The sequence below is a fragment of the Hemiscyllium ocellatum genome, chromosome 35, assembly GCF_020745735.1.
Source record: "Hemiscyllium ocellatum isolate sHemOce1 chromosome 35, sHemOce1.pat.X.cur, whole genome shotgun sequence".
Taxonomy (NCBI): Eukaryota; Metazoa; Chordata; class Chondrichthyes; order Orectolobiformes; family Hemiscylliidae; genus Hemiscyllium; species Hemiscyllium ocellatum.
This window is the reverse complement of record NC_083435.1, coordinates 40,870,732-40,887,141: the sequence shown is the minus strand read 5'-3', so window position 1 is coordinate 40,887,141 and position 16,410 is coordinate 40,870,732. Positions and strand designations below refer to the sequence as shown.

General features: G+C 43.7%; 1 pseudogene; it reads right to left on the bottom strand.

Annotated features, from left to right (window-relative positions):
* LOC132832649 (zinc finger protein 850-like) overlaps window positions 1-12,827 on the bottom strand; it is a 37,858-nt pseudogene extending 25,031 nt beyond the window's left edge.
* Between the last annotated feature and the right edge of the window lie 3,583 nt (window positions 12,828-16,410).

The window sequence follows — 16,410 nt, the reverse complement described above, 5'->3', positions numbered from 1 at the left end:
CTGTTACCTGAAGAGGGTCTGTCTATAATTCATATCCCCACATGCACTCCCGAGAGCCGGCTCACTTCAATGCATGCACATATTCTCAAAACCACCAAAAAAACACACCAGGACAATGATTACTGTAAAACCCCTCCCCACCAAATCATCTCATACATTGTAACAATCTCACATCCTGGTTCATGATCAGTCCATTAAGATTGGGAGCTGGTTTTGATGGGAAGACCCTGTTTATTAGATCAGGTTGGTTTCAATCTCATAAGTTAAAAAAAATCACACAACATCAGTTTATTGTCCAACAGGTTTATTTGGAAGCACTAGCTTTCGGAGCACTATTCCTTCATCAGGTAGTTATGGAGGATAGGACCATAAGACACAGAATTTATAGCAAAAGGGGTGCCTCAGTGGTGAGCAATGCTGCCTCACACCACCAGGGACCTGGGTTTGATTGCAACCTCAGGTAACCGTCTGTGTGGAGTTTGCACATTCTCCCCGTGTTTGCATGAGTTTCCTCCGGGTGCTCTGGTTTCCTCTCGCAATCCAAAGATGTGCAGGTTAGGTGAATCAGTCATGCTATATTGCTCATAGTGTTCGGAGATGTTTAGGCTACTGCATTAGTCGGGGGTAAGCATGGGACAATGGGGTGGAGTAATGGGTCTGGCTGAGTTACTCTTTCGGAGGGGGCTGGTGTGGCCTTGTTGGGCCGAAGGGCCTGTTTCCACACTGTAGGGATTCTACGAAGATTACAATGTCATGCAAGTGAAATGATATATTGAACAAACCCATTTTGTTGTTAAGTCTTTCATCTTTCAGAATGGGTTGCAGTTTTCAGAGCTCAGCTGAGATGTCACCCTTTGTTATAAAACCTTAAGTTATCTCAAGAATGTAACTTAAAAGAAGTTCTGGAATTTACATAGTAATGAACCAAAAACTGCAACCCATTCTGAAAGATGAAAGACTTAATAACAATCTAGATTTGTTCAATATATCATTTCAGTTACATGATACCGTAATCTTTTTGCTATAAATTCTGTGTCTTATGGCCATATGCTCCACAACTCGCTGATGAAGGAGCAGTGCTCTGTGAAAGCCAGTACTTCCAAATAAACCTATTGGACTATAACCTTTTAACTCTGTCAACTCCAGTCCAACACCAGCTCCTCCACATCAATCTCATCAGGAAGTTCTCTGGGATGATCATTTCGGAGAAAGTGAGGACTGCAGATGCTGGAGATCAGAGTTGAGAGTGCGGTGCTGGAAAAGCACAGCTGGTCAGGCAGCATCCAAGGAGCAGGAGAATCGACATTTCAGGCATAAGCCCTTCATGCCCGAAACATTGATTCTTCTGCTCCTTGGATGCTGCTTGACCTGCTGTGCTTTTCCAGCACCACACTCTCGACTGGGATGATCATTTCAAAGAAATGTGGAGCACATTCAGGTGCGGTGGCTCCATACAGCTTGTTACATTGTCACTATTATTTACAGGGTCTGTAGAGTGGCCAGAGGAGTTCAGTGATCAAAACAAATTGAACTGTACAGACACTCACTAATTGTGTGGTCTGCTGGATTTCATGAAATGTTTTTTCACTGCTGCCTCAGCCTTTTTATTTGACTGGGGATAATTTGGAGATGATGTGTGGTGTGGATTAATCAATCAGTCAGGAAATGTCTGAATTCTTCACTTGTGAACTGAGATCATTACCACTGATCACAATGTCATGAACTTCATGAAGACTGATGTAGTTTCAGACATTCTACAATCTCACTGGGAGATGGTGACATCAGCTGCTCTAACTCCCCCCACGTCTCAAAAATAGATGACTGTGACAAGATAATCAGTTTCAGTGAGAGAGAAGAGGTATATTCCAAGTTTCATCCATGGGCTGTCTGGGATGTGACGAGTCATGATCATCTCTTATATCTTCTTTAGCTTGATGTTCATTACAAGCACTGCACTGGCTGATGTGGTGCTTCACCTCATTGTTAATGTTTGGCCAGTACAGCACTTCTATTACCTTTTTCAGACTAGACTCAATCCCATGATGCTTTGTGTTGGATGTGTTTCTGTATCTCTTTTCTCATCTCCTTAGGGATAACCTTTAGGGATAACCAAGATGCAATCTTGGGTGATCACTTCATCTCTGTTTGTCCAATACTCTCTTATAGTCACAGAGGAGTCCATAATGGTTTTAGTCCATTCTTTCATCACAACTTCTTGTAACATTTGAAGAATTACATCTCATTGAGTAGTGGAAGACATTTTTCTGTCACAGCCAATGTCTGGGTTAATGATTTCCAGAGCATGTCATATTGTTGCTTCTTGAATCTGGAATATTTTGCAATCTGCACCAGCATCAAATTCCTTCAGAGACAGTGCAGTTCTCAACAGCATGTTAGTGTTGTATATCTATTTCCCTTGGTTGTACTTAACTTAATTTTCTGAGCTATCAATTGGTAGGGATGTCCTTTGCAAACATTTAAGAAAAGATCAAAGTGATTTGAGAGACATCCTGTGAATTAGCTTGTGGTCAGAGTCCACCATCACTTTCTCTGTCACAAACAGGCATTGGTAAAAGCAAAGTCAATATTCACACTCTCTTTCTCAATTTGTCTACAGAGTTGTTCAGTTTGTGTTAATGCTCTGGGTACAAACACAGCAGGCTGTCCTCACTGCCTGGGGGTTACTCCAAGTCCTGTTTCACTGACATCACACTGCAGGGTGACTCCATTGTTACATCATCATCCCTCAGCACTGGTGATGTCATCACTAGTTGTTTGATGGGAGTGAAAGCTGCTTCTTGTTCTGTGTCCCAGTCCCACTGAACATCCTGCACAGTGAGACTGGGTACAGGGAAACACTCTGAGTACAGATTGGCAGGAACCTGACTGGTTAGACTTTGTGTGGGTTCACTCATGTTCTAGGAGATCCAACAACTGTCTGAATTGCTTATTACACAGAGTCTCTCTCCTGTTTGAATGCTAATAATATGCTGGCTATGTCACACACCTCATCCCTGAATGTTTTCTCTCCTGTGGGAACCAGCTAGTGCAGTAGGAGAACAGAGGAATGGGTAAGAGCCTTGTCACAAACACTGCATGAATCCCATTCTGCCCCAGGAGTAACATTATAAAAAACTTTGTCAAAAACCTCACACTTGAACTATTACTCCCCTGTGTGGATCTTCCAGTGAAGCAGGAGATTCGATGATCGTGAAAATGATTTGTCACAAACATCACATATAAACGGTCTCTCCCCTGTATGAATCCTTTGATGGAGCAGGAGAGTGGATGAGCTTGAGAACAGTTTCTCACACACCTCACACCTGAATGGCTTCTCCCCTGTATGAATGCGTTGGTGAACACGGAGGTGTGATAATGTTGAGAATGATTTGTCACACACCTCACAAGTGAATGGTTTCTCCCCTGTGTGGAAGCGTTGGTGTATACGGAGGTGTGATGACATCGAAAATGATTTGTCACATACCTTGCAGGTGAATGGTTTCTCCCCCGTGTGAATACGTTGGTGATTACGCAGAGTTGATGAAACCGAGAATGATTTATCACAAATCTCACATATAAAAGGTTTCTCCCCAGTGTGAACACGTTGGTGTACATGAAGGGTTGAAGACTGCGAGAATGATTTGTCACACGTACCACAGGTAAATGGTTTCTCCCCTGTGTGAATACGTTGGTGTCTGCGAAGGTGCGCTAAATCTGAGAATGATTTGTCACATACTTCGCACGTGAATGGTTTCTCCCCTGTGTGAATGCGCTGGTGTACATGAAGGGTCGATGACTGGGAGAACGATTTGTCACACACTTTGCATGTGAATGGTTTCTGCCCTGTGTGAGTTCTCTGATGTCTCAGGAGGTGAGAAGAATCGGTAAAAGCCTTTTCACAAATGTCACACTGGAAGGGTTTCTCCCCGGTGTGAATCATCTGGTGTGTTAGCAGGTGGAAGGAGTAGGCGAAAGCCTTTTCACAAACCTCACACCTGAAGGGTTTCTCCCCTGTGTGAATCATCTGGTGTCTCAAGAGGGTTGTAGATGTTACAAAATATTTATCACAAACTTCACACTTGAATGGTTTAACTTCCATGGAATAGCTTTGTGTTAACAGCGTTTGTAACAAATGCACTTTACGTGTCACCAGATTCTATGAACCTACGGAGCCCTCCTCACACCACCTCATACTTGAATGGCCTCTCCCCTGTAGGAATGAGTCAGTGATTCAAGAGGCTCAAGGATTGAAGCTCTCACCACACTTGCAGACCACTCAGATTTCTTCCCTGCCTCACCCTCACCAATCACCCACAGCGAACCTTCAGAAAGGCTGGTTCTGATGGAAGGCTCCACATCACTGACCAGTTTCAGATCTGATGATACGTCAAAGCTCCCCTGACCTGACCATTTTCCAGATGATGGTTTCACTGCCCAACCTTCGCTGTGTTGAACAATGCGATGATGGAACTGGATATCTCCCCACCGTTGTACAGCTGATGATAGGCAGGATCCATCTGCAGTGACTATCCTCTCTGTATTCTCTGGTGTAGTATGGTGCAATCCTTCTGTAAACCAAGAAAAGGAAACATGACTTCCTACAACTCCCTCATACATCTTGAGAATTGTGGACAACCAGTAACAGGAGAAGGCAGCTCCATGACCACAGGGAGAAAGTGAGGACTGCAGATGCTGGAGAGTCAAAATGTGTGGCACTGGCAAAGTATAACATGGTCAGGCAGGATCCGAGGAGTAGGAGAGTCAACGTTTCGGGCATAAGATGTTCACCAGGAATGTGTGATGGGAAGGGGACTGAGATATAAACAGGAGGGTGGGGTTGGGACTGGGGGGAAGGTGATAGGTAGGTGCAGGTGGGGGGGATGTGTGATAGGTGAGTGGGAGGGTGGAGTGGATAGGTGGGAGGAAGATGGTCAGGTAGGATATGTCAAGAGGGCGGTGTGAAGTTGGAGGGTTGGACTTGGGATGAGGTGGGGGGGAGGAGAGATTTGGAAACCAGTGAAGTCGATATTGATGCCACATGGCTGAAGGATCCCAAGGCTGAAGATGCAGTGTTCTTCCTCCAGTCATCAAGTGGTTTGGATTTGAAGGTGGAGGAGGCCCAGTACTTGCATGTCCTTGGTGGAGTGGGAGGCGAGTTGAAGTGGTTGGCCACAGGGCAATGGGATTCTTTGGAGCACGTGTCCCAAAGATGTTCGCTGAAATGCTCCGTGAATTGGCATTCTGACTCCCCGATGTAGAGGAGGACACGTTGAGAGCAACAGACACAGTAGATGAGTGGGTGGGTGTGCAGGAAACTCTCTGCCAGATGTGAAAAGATCCTTTGGGGCCTTAGATGGAGGTGAGGAGGGAGATCTGGATGCAGGTTTACACCTCTTGCAGCAGCAAGGGAAGGTGGCAGGTGTGAAGGCTGGGTTGTGGCGGGGGTGGGTCTCTGCAGAATGCAGATAGGGGTAGGGAGGGAAATATATCTCTGGTGATGGGGTCTGATTGTAGGTGGCAGAAATGGAGGAGGATAATGCACTGTATCCGGAGATTAGGGGGAAGTGGAAGCTCCATGAACACTTCCATTCACAGCCACGCCGGAGCTCAGCACATGAAAGTGAGACACAATGTTAATGTGTCTTCAGGAAAAAAATATTGAATGGATGATCAAACACACCCTCTTCTGAGAAACTGGGAGAAATCTGTGTCGCCAGATCATTCCAATCCTGCCCACAATCGAAAAATCAGGATTGCATGATGAATGAGATGCTTATGAGACTGTTATATTGAAGGTATCTTTCTAACTTCATGGAAAATTGGACACTCTGGAAAGGAGGGTTTGTTGTGAGATTATATAACTCTGCTTGGTTACCATGAGGACAGGTTGGAAATTGCTAAGTAAGATGCAAAGTTATCACTCCCAAAAAAAAGGCAAGAACAGCTGGTGCTGACTGCACAGACCATTTAGTCTTCAAAATTACAGAGAAAGAGAGAGTGAGAGAGACACCGGGGCCAAGGACTGCAATCAGTGTGGTCACTGGAGAGGAAGGGGTGTCCTTTCTGTGGTCTGCCAGGAAAATGTGGGAGGGGGCATAATTTCTGATTGAAGAGACAGATCCTGTGACAATCTAAAGACTCCAGAATATTCATCCTGACAAGGCCAGAGTAGGAATCACTGGAGTGGGCCTCAATGTTGGCAGATGGTTCATTTGACAGTCACTTCAAGTCACAATTCGGTGAAATTGAGAGACATGAACCTATTGGAAACTGGGGGGTGGGTAGGGTTTGATGTGAGACTGGTTCCTCGAAACCAGCTGAAAACCATTCATAAATTAGAACTGTGGGCTGGGATGTTCAAACATGTTAGAAGTTAAAGAACTTAAAGATCTCTTCTGTCATTAGCGTATCATTGTATAATTGGTACTGTTTAGACAATGTTGGTTTTAGTTGTCTTGTTAGAGGTCTGGGATTCATATCACTTTGAGGTAATACCACACTCTGCAGGAATTACCACAATTCCTTAATCAACTCAAATAAAAACACATTCTCTGGTCATTAACACGCTGTTGTTTGTGGGAGCTTGCTGTGCATGACTGTCACATTTTGTACCATGAAACAATAACTACATTTCAAAACTACTTTGCTGGCTGTACAATACTATGTGACAACCTGGACATAAAAGTCTCCATATAAAAGACTATAAGATGTAGGATCAGAAATAGGCCATTCAGCCCATCAGCTCTGTGCCACCATTCAACAAGATCATGGATGATCAAATAATACTCAACTCCAGTCTCCTCCCTTTATGCCCACAACCCTTAATTCCCTCACTGATTAAAAATCTGTCCATCTCAGCCTTGAATATACTTAGTGATCCAGTCTCAACAGCCCTCTCTGGTACAAAATCATTACCCTTTGAAAAATGAAAGTTATCCTCATCTCAGTCCTAAATGAGTGACCCCTTACTCTGAGATTAATGCCTCTGGTCCTAGACTATCAAAATAATCTCTACTCATAGAGTCATAAAGCCATACAGCACAGAATCAAACCATTTGGTCTAACCAAATCCAAACTAAACTCACTCCACCTGCCTGCTCCTGGCCCACATCCCTCAAAACCTTTCCCATTCATGTACTTGTCCAAATATCTTGTAACTGTGCCCACATCCACCACTCCCTCAGGAAGTTCATTCTACACGTGAGCCACCCTCTGTATAAAAAATTTGCCCCTCGTGTATTTTTAAAATCTCTCTCCTCTCATCTTAAAAATGTGTCCCCAGTCTTGAAACTCCCCACCCTTGGGAAAAGACCTAGAGTTACCAGTAACTCTATCTATAGCTCTCTTATTTCATCAACTTCTATAAAGTTGCCTGTCAACCTCCTACACTCCAGTGAAAAAGTCCCGACCTTTCCAGCCTTTCTTTATAACTCAAACTCGAACCTGTCAAGTTCCCTGTCAATGTCCAATAAGCTCACTCTCATCCTTCTAAACTCCGATGGACAGCGTGTGTGGAGTTTGCATATTCTCCCCGTGTCTGAGTGGGTTTCCTCCAGATGCTCCAGTTTCCTCTTCCAGTCCAAAGATGTGCAGGTTAAGTGGATTGGTCATGCTAAATTTCCTGTGGATTCGCCATGGGAAATGCAGGGTTACAGGAATAGGTTAGGAGGTGCATCTGGGTGGAATGCTCGTCGGAGGGTCGGTGTGGAATCATTGGGCCAAATGTACAAGCCAAACGTCTTCAGCCTCTCCTCCTCAAACAGCCCCTCCATATCAATATTAACCTGAGTGAACTTTCACTGGCCTGCCTCAAATACCAGAGTTATCAGAACCCTTGTTGTTTGTTTCTTTATTTACATCATTTTTGGTTTGAAGCCATAAACTGTAAGCTGGGAGCTGAAGGTGACCGTTGGATGATAAGCAGCAGCTTGATTTATTAAAAAGAGAACAAACGAACTGATTTTTGTTCATGAGGCCAAGCTGGACATTAATTGCAGTTTGCTTCTTGTTCAAAGAATGCTGTCTGATGGACACTTTGACTCTGGTGAGGCAATATGTTCAAACTGATGGAGGATGTTTGAATATTAATAATGGCCTCACAGAGAGTTATGATACCGACCAGTATAACAAAGAAAATGTTGGGGAAACAACATAAAGACAAACGAAAATTTGAACTGGTTCTGAACTGTTCAGAACCTGCTGCGCTTTTCCAGCAACACATTTTTCAGCTCTGATACTCCAGCATCTGCAGTGCTCACGTTCTCCTTTCTGAACTGTTCAGGACTGGTTCAGGAGAGTCAGAGGACCGTGATGCGATTGCTCCCTGGTTATCCTCCCATTATCAACTTATTTAAAGTTTGGAAAGTAGGATCTCAGTTATGAGATGTAAATAAATATTTCTGGGGGCATACTAGAGACCATTTGAATGCATGAATGTTGTCTGAAAATCAAATAAAACCAAACAATGAACTATCCCATGTGCTGGTGATATTTACAATAATGGAAACAGCTTAAGTGAACTGGCCAATTGCATCTCACTTCTTTTTCGATTGATTTATTCTCTGTGTTTGTTTTTCTTTCTGAGAGTGGGGGCTAGAATCAAAGATAGTTGAGTTTAAATCATAGCCATTAATTAGATTTCTTTGTTGTTTAACTTTGCTCAGCTTTAATAAATTGTTCATTTTTTTGTTTAAAGCTGGTGGCTGGTTTTGACAATGCATCAAGTGTGCTACTGGTATTTCACAAAGTCTGGTTGGGAACCATCGGGGTCAATTTTGAGTGTCTTTGAATGTTTAACTTTACTGTGTTGTGAGTACAGGGATAGTGAGGCTGTAAAAACTAGTCACATTACTCCAGCTGTGGTCTGACTATTGCTGTGTATAGTTTCAGCAAAACTTCCCAACTTTGATACTCCATTTCCCTTTGAAATGAGGCCAATATTCCATTTCCTTTCCTTATTATCCACTGAATTTGGATGTAAGCTTTTAGTGATTTAAGGATTCTCAGATCACCCTGTAGCTTTCCACTGTCTTTCTCCCTTTAAATGATTCCGTTTCTGTGTTCTTCAGCCATATTAGTTTCCCTCGTACTTTTTCTCTAGTGATAGTTATTACATTTACTTCATTGCCTCCTTTTGCCCCTTGATTATTTAGTAATATTGGAATGTTTTCAGTCCTTTTTTTACTGTGAAGACGGATGCAAACCATTTATTCAATGCCTCTGCATTTCCTGATGCCCCGTTATTATTTCTCCAGTCTTGTTCTCTAAGGGGCCAATGTCCACTTTGGCACCTCGCTTCCTTTTTTTTATATTTAAAGAAGCTCTTGCTGTCAGTCTTGATATTACTTGCAAAATTTCCCTCAAAGTTTACGTTCTCCCTCTTTATTATGCTTTTGGTTGTCTTTTGTTGGATTTTAAAATATTCCCAATTCTCTGGCTTATAACTTATCTTTGCCACAGTATATGTTTTTACATGTTAAGTTCCCTGGTTAACCATGGTTGGCCCACCCCTTCCCAGAATTCTTCTTCCTTTGCTGCGAGCCATGAACTCTATGCTTAATGTTTGCCATTGTTCCTCATCCATCTTTGCTGCTAATCTCATTTCCCATCCGCTCAAATTAGCTCTGTCCTCATTGCCTTGTATTTACCCTTATTTAAGTTTAGCCCAGATTTTTCCAACCCATTTTGCTCCCTCTCAAACTGAATGCTGAATTCTCCCTGTTTCCAAGGAGATCTTTATCTCTGACATAATTTAGTAAACCTGCCTCATTCACCAAAGTCCCTGAGAACCATCCAGCTACTCTCTGATTAGAGAGATGATGAGGAGATGCCAGAGTTGGACTGGAGGGGACAAGGTCAAAAATCAAACTACAGCAGGTTATAGTCCATTAGACAGACAGAGAGAGAGAGAGAGAGAGAGAGACAGAGAGAGGGAAAGAGACAGAGAGAGGGAGAGAGACAGAGAGAAGGAGGACTGGTGGTGGTTTATCCTGACGGTCACCATGCCTCAGGTGAGGGCAGATATTGAGAAAGTGGGACTTTCACGGTGACCTCAGTTAGTGTGGTAATTGAACCCATGCTGTTGGCATCACTTTGCATTGCAAATCAACCTACCTCGTTCCACATCACCAGACTCAAATACAGCAAACTGTTTATTAACCAGGACCAGGCATGTGCCGGTTGATCACGTACTTAGGTTGATCAAGAGGTCCAAACAATCAATGTAAAAGTACATGCAAAATAATGGAAATGTAATGGAGGGTCGGTATTATTGAGAGTTCCAGTTCATAAGGTACCGGTTAAAACAAAGTTTGCTATAGCCTGATCCCTGTTTCAATTCGCAATAAATTGTTAGAATATAGAAAAGTACAGCACAGTATAGGCCTTTAGCCCATGATGTTGTGCTGAGCATTTATTTTAATCTAAGATCAACCTAACCTACACGTCCCTGAATTTACTGCTGGCCATATACTTGTCCAGCAGTCGCTGTTCTGGGAATCTGTCCCGAATGGACTATGGATTCTTCCTCGTTGCCAACTCTGCTAATATAACTATCCCAATCTACATGAAGGTTAAAGTCACTCATGATTAATGTACTGCCTTTGTTACATGCCTTCATTATCTCCAGATTTTTTCTTTGTTACACTGTATCGCTATTGTTACAGGGCTAAGAAACTACTGCTACTAATGCCTCCTTCCCCTTTTTAGTTTTCACCTCTACCCAGAAGGATTCTACAACATTGCTGCCTCAGAGCACCATGAACCAAAGTTTGATTCCACGACAGTCTGTGTGGAGTTTAGCATATTCTCCCTGTGTCTGTGTGGATTGCCTCCGAGTGCTCCACTTCCCCCCACAGTCAAAAGATGTGCAGGCTAGGTAGACTGGCCATGCAAAATTGTCCCGTAGTATCTAGGGATGTGCAGGCTAGGTGCATTAGCTACTGGAAATGCGTTGTTGGAGGGATAGGATCAGGTGCTGGATCTGGGTGGGATGCTCTTCGGAAGGTCTGTGTTGATTCTATCATTTCTTCCTTTGTACTTATTCCATCCTGTACCAACAATGCTAATTTCACCACTTTTTCAAAAAGTCATATCACTCAATATTTAGTTCCCAGTATTGATTTCCTAGTAACCAAGTTTCCACAGTGGCTACACAATCATATTTTATACAGGTATTCATCTGTATTTGTGCCATTAGTTCATTTGTTTTGCTCCAAAACTATGAATGTTCAAATAAAGAGCCATAATTTTGGCTTTTTACAATTGTTTCCAGCTTTGACTGTTTTATTGATGTTTTTCTATGTTTCTATACTCTGTACTTTCCTGTCCCACTTTGGGTATCGTTACCCAAATAGCCACACTGTATTGCTGCCATATCCTCTTGCTTTAAAATCATACATATCCCCTCCCCCAAACCCATGCCTACTGTAGAGGCCCCCTACCCCTGATTACTTTCAAGCCCTTTACATAGCCCTAGTTATTCATTTTGCCAAGACACTGGTCCCAGCACAATAACCTGACCCACCAGAACAGGTGAACAGCTCCCTTCCACTTCAGTACTGGTGTCAGTGCCCTACGAATTGAAACCTAGTCCAGCCACAACAATGTTTGAGGCATGTATTAAACTCCTTGATTTTATTTATTCTGCACCACTTTGTTCATGACTCAGGCAGTCACCCAGAGACCCAAGGTAGTCACCTTGGAGGGTTTGCTTTCTAATTTAGCTCCTGTTTAAAATCTTTCAGCACAGTTTCCTTTCGAGTCCTATCATGTTGTTAGTACCAACAGGAACAACAACAATTGGATCCCTCCCCTCCCTCTCCAAGCTCTTCTTCACCCCCTATCCTAAACTCTGGTACCAGACAGTCAACACAGTCTTCTCACTGCTCTTGGCTGCCAAGAATAATATCTATCCTCCTTACCGTAGTGTCCCCTACCACAAACGCATTTCCATTTCCTCTGGCCACTTGAAAGGCTCCCTATACCAAGGTGCCGTCGTCAGTTTGTCCATCCTCCCTGCAGTACCCACTCTCATCTATACAGTTTGCAAGAACCTTGTAACTTTTGGACAATTCCAGGGACTGAGACTCCTTGATTGTGGCCCCCTTGGGTCCACAACCAATCAGCTTCTTTGTCCATACACACACACATCACAATGTGGGTTATGATGTGACTCTGCCGCTGGTGTCAGTGCAGGTCGGCCTCTTGATCCACACCTTTTTATTTTCTTTCATTTACCTCTCATTCCAGAAATTTACTTCTTGTAGTAAACCCTGAGTTAAAGCAGCTCCGTCACTCTTTAGTCAGTAACACTTTTGGTCCTGGTGTCTCTCTGCTACAACCCAACATTGACCAGGCTCCATGCTAGCCCAAGGGCATGTTTTTCGAATAGTTTATTTACTAAAGAGATTAAGATAGGAAGAACGCAATATTGTCCACAGGACAACAACCAGCTCCCAACACAGAGAACGCAACAACAGGAAATCAGTAAGAATCCTCAGATCCCTGCATCTCTCAGATAATGACACCTCATCGTCACATATTCAGGAATGATGCATTTACAAAACGCAGCCTGGAAATCAGAGGGAAATGCTTCCAATAAACACACTCAATATCCAACACACAGCTCCAGTCACACAGTTCAGCACAAAGCACCGAGTAAACAGCTCTCTCAGCTGGATCTTCTCACACAGCATAAGGGACATTTCCACCCCTGACTGCCCACAGGATAGTCAGACTGCCTGAAGATTGGTGTGGATATTATGGGATACAATTTGTATAAAAGCTGCTCCTTCACTCACCATCTCCTCACTTGGGTTTCAGTCCCTATAGGAAGTGAACCAGCTCTGGAAGAGGAAGAGGAGACAATGGGCAGAGTGGGTGGACTCTCTGATTGACGTCTCTCACAGTCAATCCAAATATTTCTGGAGCAACGTGAGTTTCCTGAAACTTGGGAAACTGACCGGGGAAATGGAGGTGACTTTGAGCAGCAGATCAGGTGGGGATTTAAACTTGTCATTGTCCCATCTGAATAAAACCTCACTTATTACAGCTGCTGTCTCAGTTCCCCTGATAAATGTTTGACAGAGATTTCTAATGTGGGAATAGCATTCTTCATCCTCGGAGACTTTCAAACTGACAAGTTTAATGTGGGGTGTGTATCCTCAGAAGTGTTTCATTGCAGATCACAAAAGTAAGGCCCACAGCATCAAGGCAGTGATGATCTACAGTGGTGGGATCAGCACATGCACAAGAGAGAGGGACATGTAAGTGATGGCCTGGAAAGTGAATCTGTGGTCAGTGACTGTTAAGAATATAAAGTTGTCACTGGGGACTGACCTGCGGAATAATGTCTCTTGCCAACTTCTCTATAAGCCATTCACACTCTTCAAGTGATAGTCACACAGCACAGAAACAGACCCTTTGGTCCAACCAGTCCTTGCTGACTATAATCTCAAACTAAACTAGTCCCACCTGGCTGTGATTGGCCCATATACAGTATCTCCAAACATTCCTTCTTCATGTACCTATCTAAATGTCTCATTAATGTTGTAACTGTACCCGCATCCATCACTTCCTCTGGAAGTTCATTCGAGACATGAATCACTTTCTTGTAAAAAAGTACCTCACTCTCTCTTCTGATGCCTCACTTCTTGCTTGATCCCTGGCTCTGTCCCTGGACCCTTACCTCTTTCATGACTCTAGGTCACTTTCCAGTATTTGGAAGGTAACAATTCTAATGACTTTGAAGAGTAAGAGAGGTTGGAAATGGGGCAATATGTTGGAAGAGCAAATAGCTAAAAGGTTAGTATCTTTGAGGAAATGAGTGTTAACAGCATAAATTACTTGTTAAAGGGACAATATCAGAGAATGAGAACCACGAACGGTATCAATAAACATAGGGATCAAGAAGGGATGTTAAGTGATCAACATAAGAATCTGTTCAAGGAAACAGGAGGTGGCTCTCATGGAGAAAATGAGCTCAGAGAGGGCCTGAGGGGAAATAGGAGAGAAACTAGAGAAAGTTGTCAGTTTCGATAAAGAGCAGGAATGGGGGAGTGCATTAATGGGAGTTTGTCCAGGTGGCTCATGGAAAAGAGAGAAGTGACAGAGGCAACCAAGGGGTGGTTCAATCTTATTTTTTTGTGCAGAGAGCTCAATTACCAGGGAGGAATTATTTAATGTCATTAATGTCAGAATCAGAAGGGAGTTAAGGAGTAGTTTCTCACCCAGAGGGTCATGTGTGTCTGGATATCCCAGTGTCTAAAAGTGTGATTGAGGCAGAAATCCTTCATTACATTTAACAAACATCTGCTATGAACTTGAAGGAGTAACACTCTAATTTTAAAGTGGGGTTAGAATAACTTCTCCACATGTACACAGCCATAACAAACACTTGCAGAGAAGGTACAGCATGGGTTAGACAAAGTTGGATCAACCTGGGTCGCTCACATCCAGATCAGGACCAAGGCTCTCCTGCCTTACTCACTGGGTAAATATGGAATCCTCCGAACACAGCATATCTAATAGTTGGAGAAGGCACTGCAGTTCCTCTTGCTCTGTATCTGGAGAAAATCCTCCAGACACGGTGATTTTGTGTTTCTGTTTCATAATTAAATTGTTGTGATATTTTCTAATCAACCTGGTCCACAACTCTGGAGCAAATGGGACTTGTTCCAGCCTCCTGGGGCAAATTTGGAGCACTACCACTGCTCCACAAGAGGCTCCTCTGAAATAATCAATCAGTTCTTAAGCATGACACCAGCAATTCAAAAAAATGTTTCTGCCTGGTTTCAAATTAGGGCCATTATAAACCAGCAACTGAGTTGGTTTATTATTATTCATGTTATTCATCATTATTTTGTGATCCTGATTCTAATTACTTTGATTAAACAGAACTTGTTAAATCATTGGAATTATTGAACTCAAATAAAATAACAAGTTACCACTCAGTTATAGCCCAGGGAACAGGAAGCATGGGGAAGGGACAGGGATGGGATTGTTTGTCTCCTATCAATGATGTTACATTGTTGGAAACAACTTACAGCAACAGGTGGAGACTATTTAGCCCCTTAAACGCAATCCAAATTTAGTTCTATGATGGGCATTCTGTATGTCAAGTCTATTTCCCTGCCTTTTGATCATGGTCCCCTGATTTGCTGGGGAATATGAGGAGGCTAGATGGCCAAGTTTAGAAGACTGAGAGGGGATCTGATTGAGACATATAAGATTATTAAAGGATTGGACACTCTGGAGGCAGCAAACATGTTTCCGCTGATGGGTGAGTCCCGAACCAGAGGACACAGCTTAAAAATACGGGGTAGACCATTTGGGACAGAGATGAGGAGAAACTTCTTCACCCAGAGAGTGGTGGGTGTGTGGAGTGCTCTGCCCCAGAGGGCAGTGGAGGCCCAGTCTCTGGATTCATTGAAGAAAGAGTTGGATAGAGCTCTCAAGGATTGTGGAATCAAAGGTTAGGGAGATAAGGCAGGAACAGGATACTGATTAAGGACGATCAGCCATGATCATATTGAATGGTGGTGCAGGCTCGAAGGGCAGAATGGCCTACTCCTGCACCTATTGTCTATTGTCTATTGTTGGGTTTGAGCAAGTGAGAGTATTGAGCATACTTACCTGGCAGGGGAGATACCATGATCAACAAGGTGGTTCTCTGCTTCTCGGGTGTCCGTGTACAGACTCATGTGCATATGTGACCAGTTCGAACGGGCCTCAGGGGCCAAGGAAAACCAAGGCAAGAGCGAGGCCATGCTCTTCGGGAAATGGGCCGACCAATCCTCAATCCCCTTCACCGTCAGGACCGACCACCTGACGGTGGGAAGAGACTGTCACACACCTCCTTCTGGAATGTGCCTATGCAGAGGAAGTCTGGAGAGGAATGCAGTGGTGTTTGTCGAGGTTCGTCCCGAGCAGCGGCGTGACGCGGGACTCCGTGCTCTACGGTCTGTTCCCCCGGACGCACACCGAGACGAACATCAACTGTGCCTGGAGGATCATCAACTCGGTGAAGGACGCTCTCTGGGTGGTCCGAAATCTGTTGATCTTCCAGCTGAAGGTGTTGACCCCGACTGAGTGTTGCAGACTGGCACATTCCAAGGTCCAGGACTAAGTGTTGAGGGAGGCGCTGAAGCCTGGGGTAGCTGCCACCAAGGCGCGGTGGGGAAAGACCACCGTGTAACATCTGCCTGTCTAAAGAAGTACAGGGGGCCCGTGCAGTCATTTGGGCTCTGCTGACGCCTCAGCTCAATATGTGGGCATATGAATGAAAAGTGTACAGACCTGTATATAAAAATTGTAAATTCTGATCTCTGTATGTCAAAGTTTACGTATGTATGGCATGACCAACTGGACACACCATCAAATTATTTTATGAATAAAGTATATTTTTGAAAT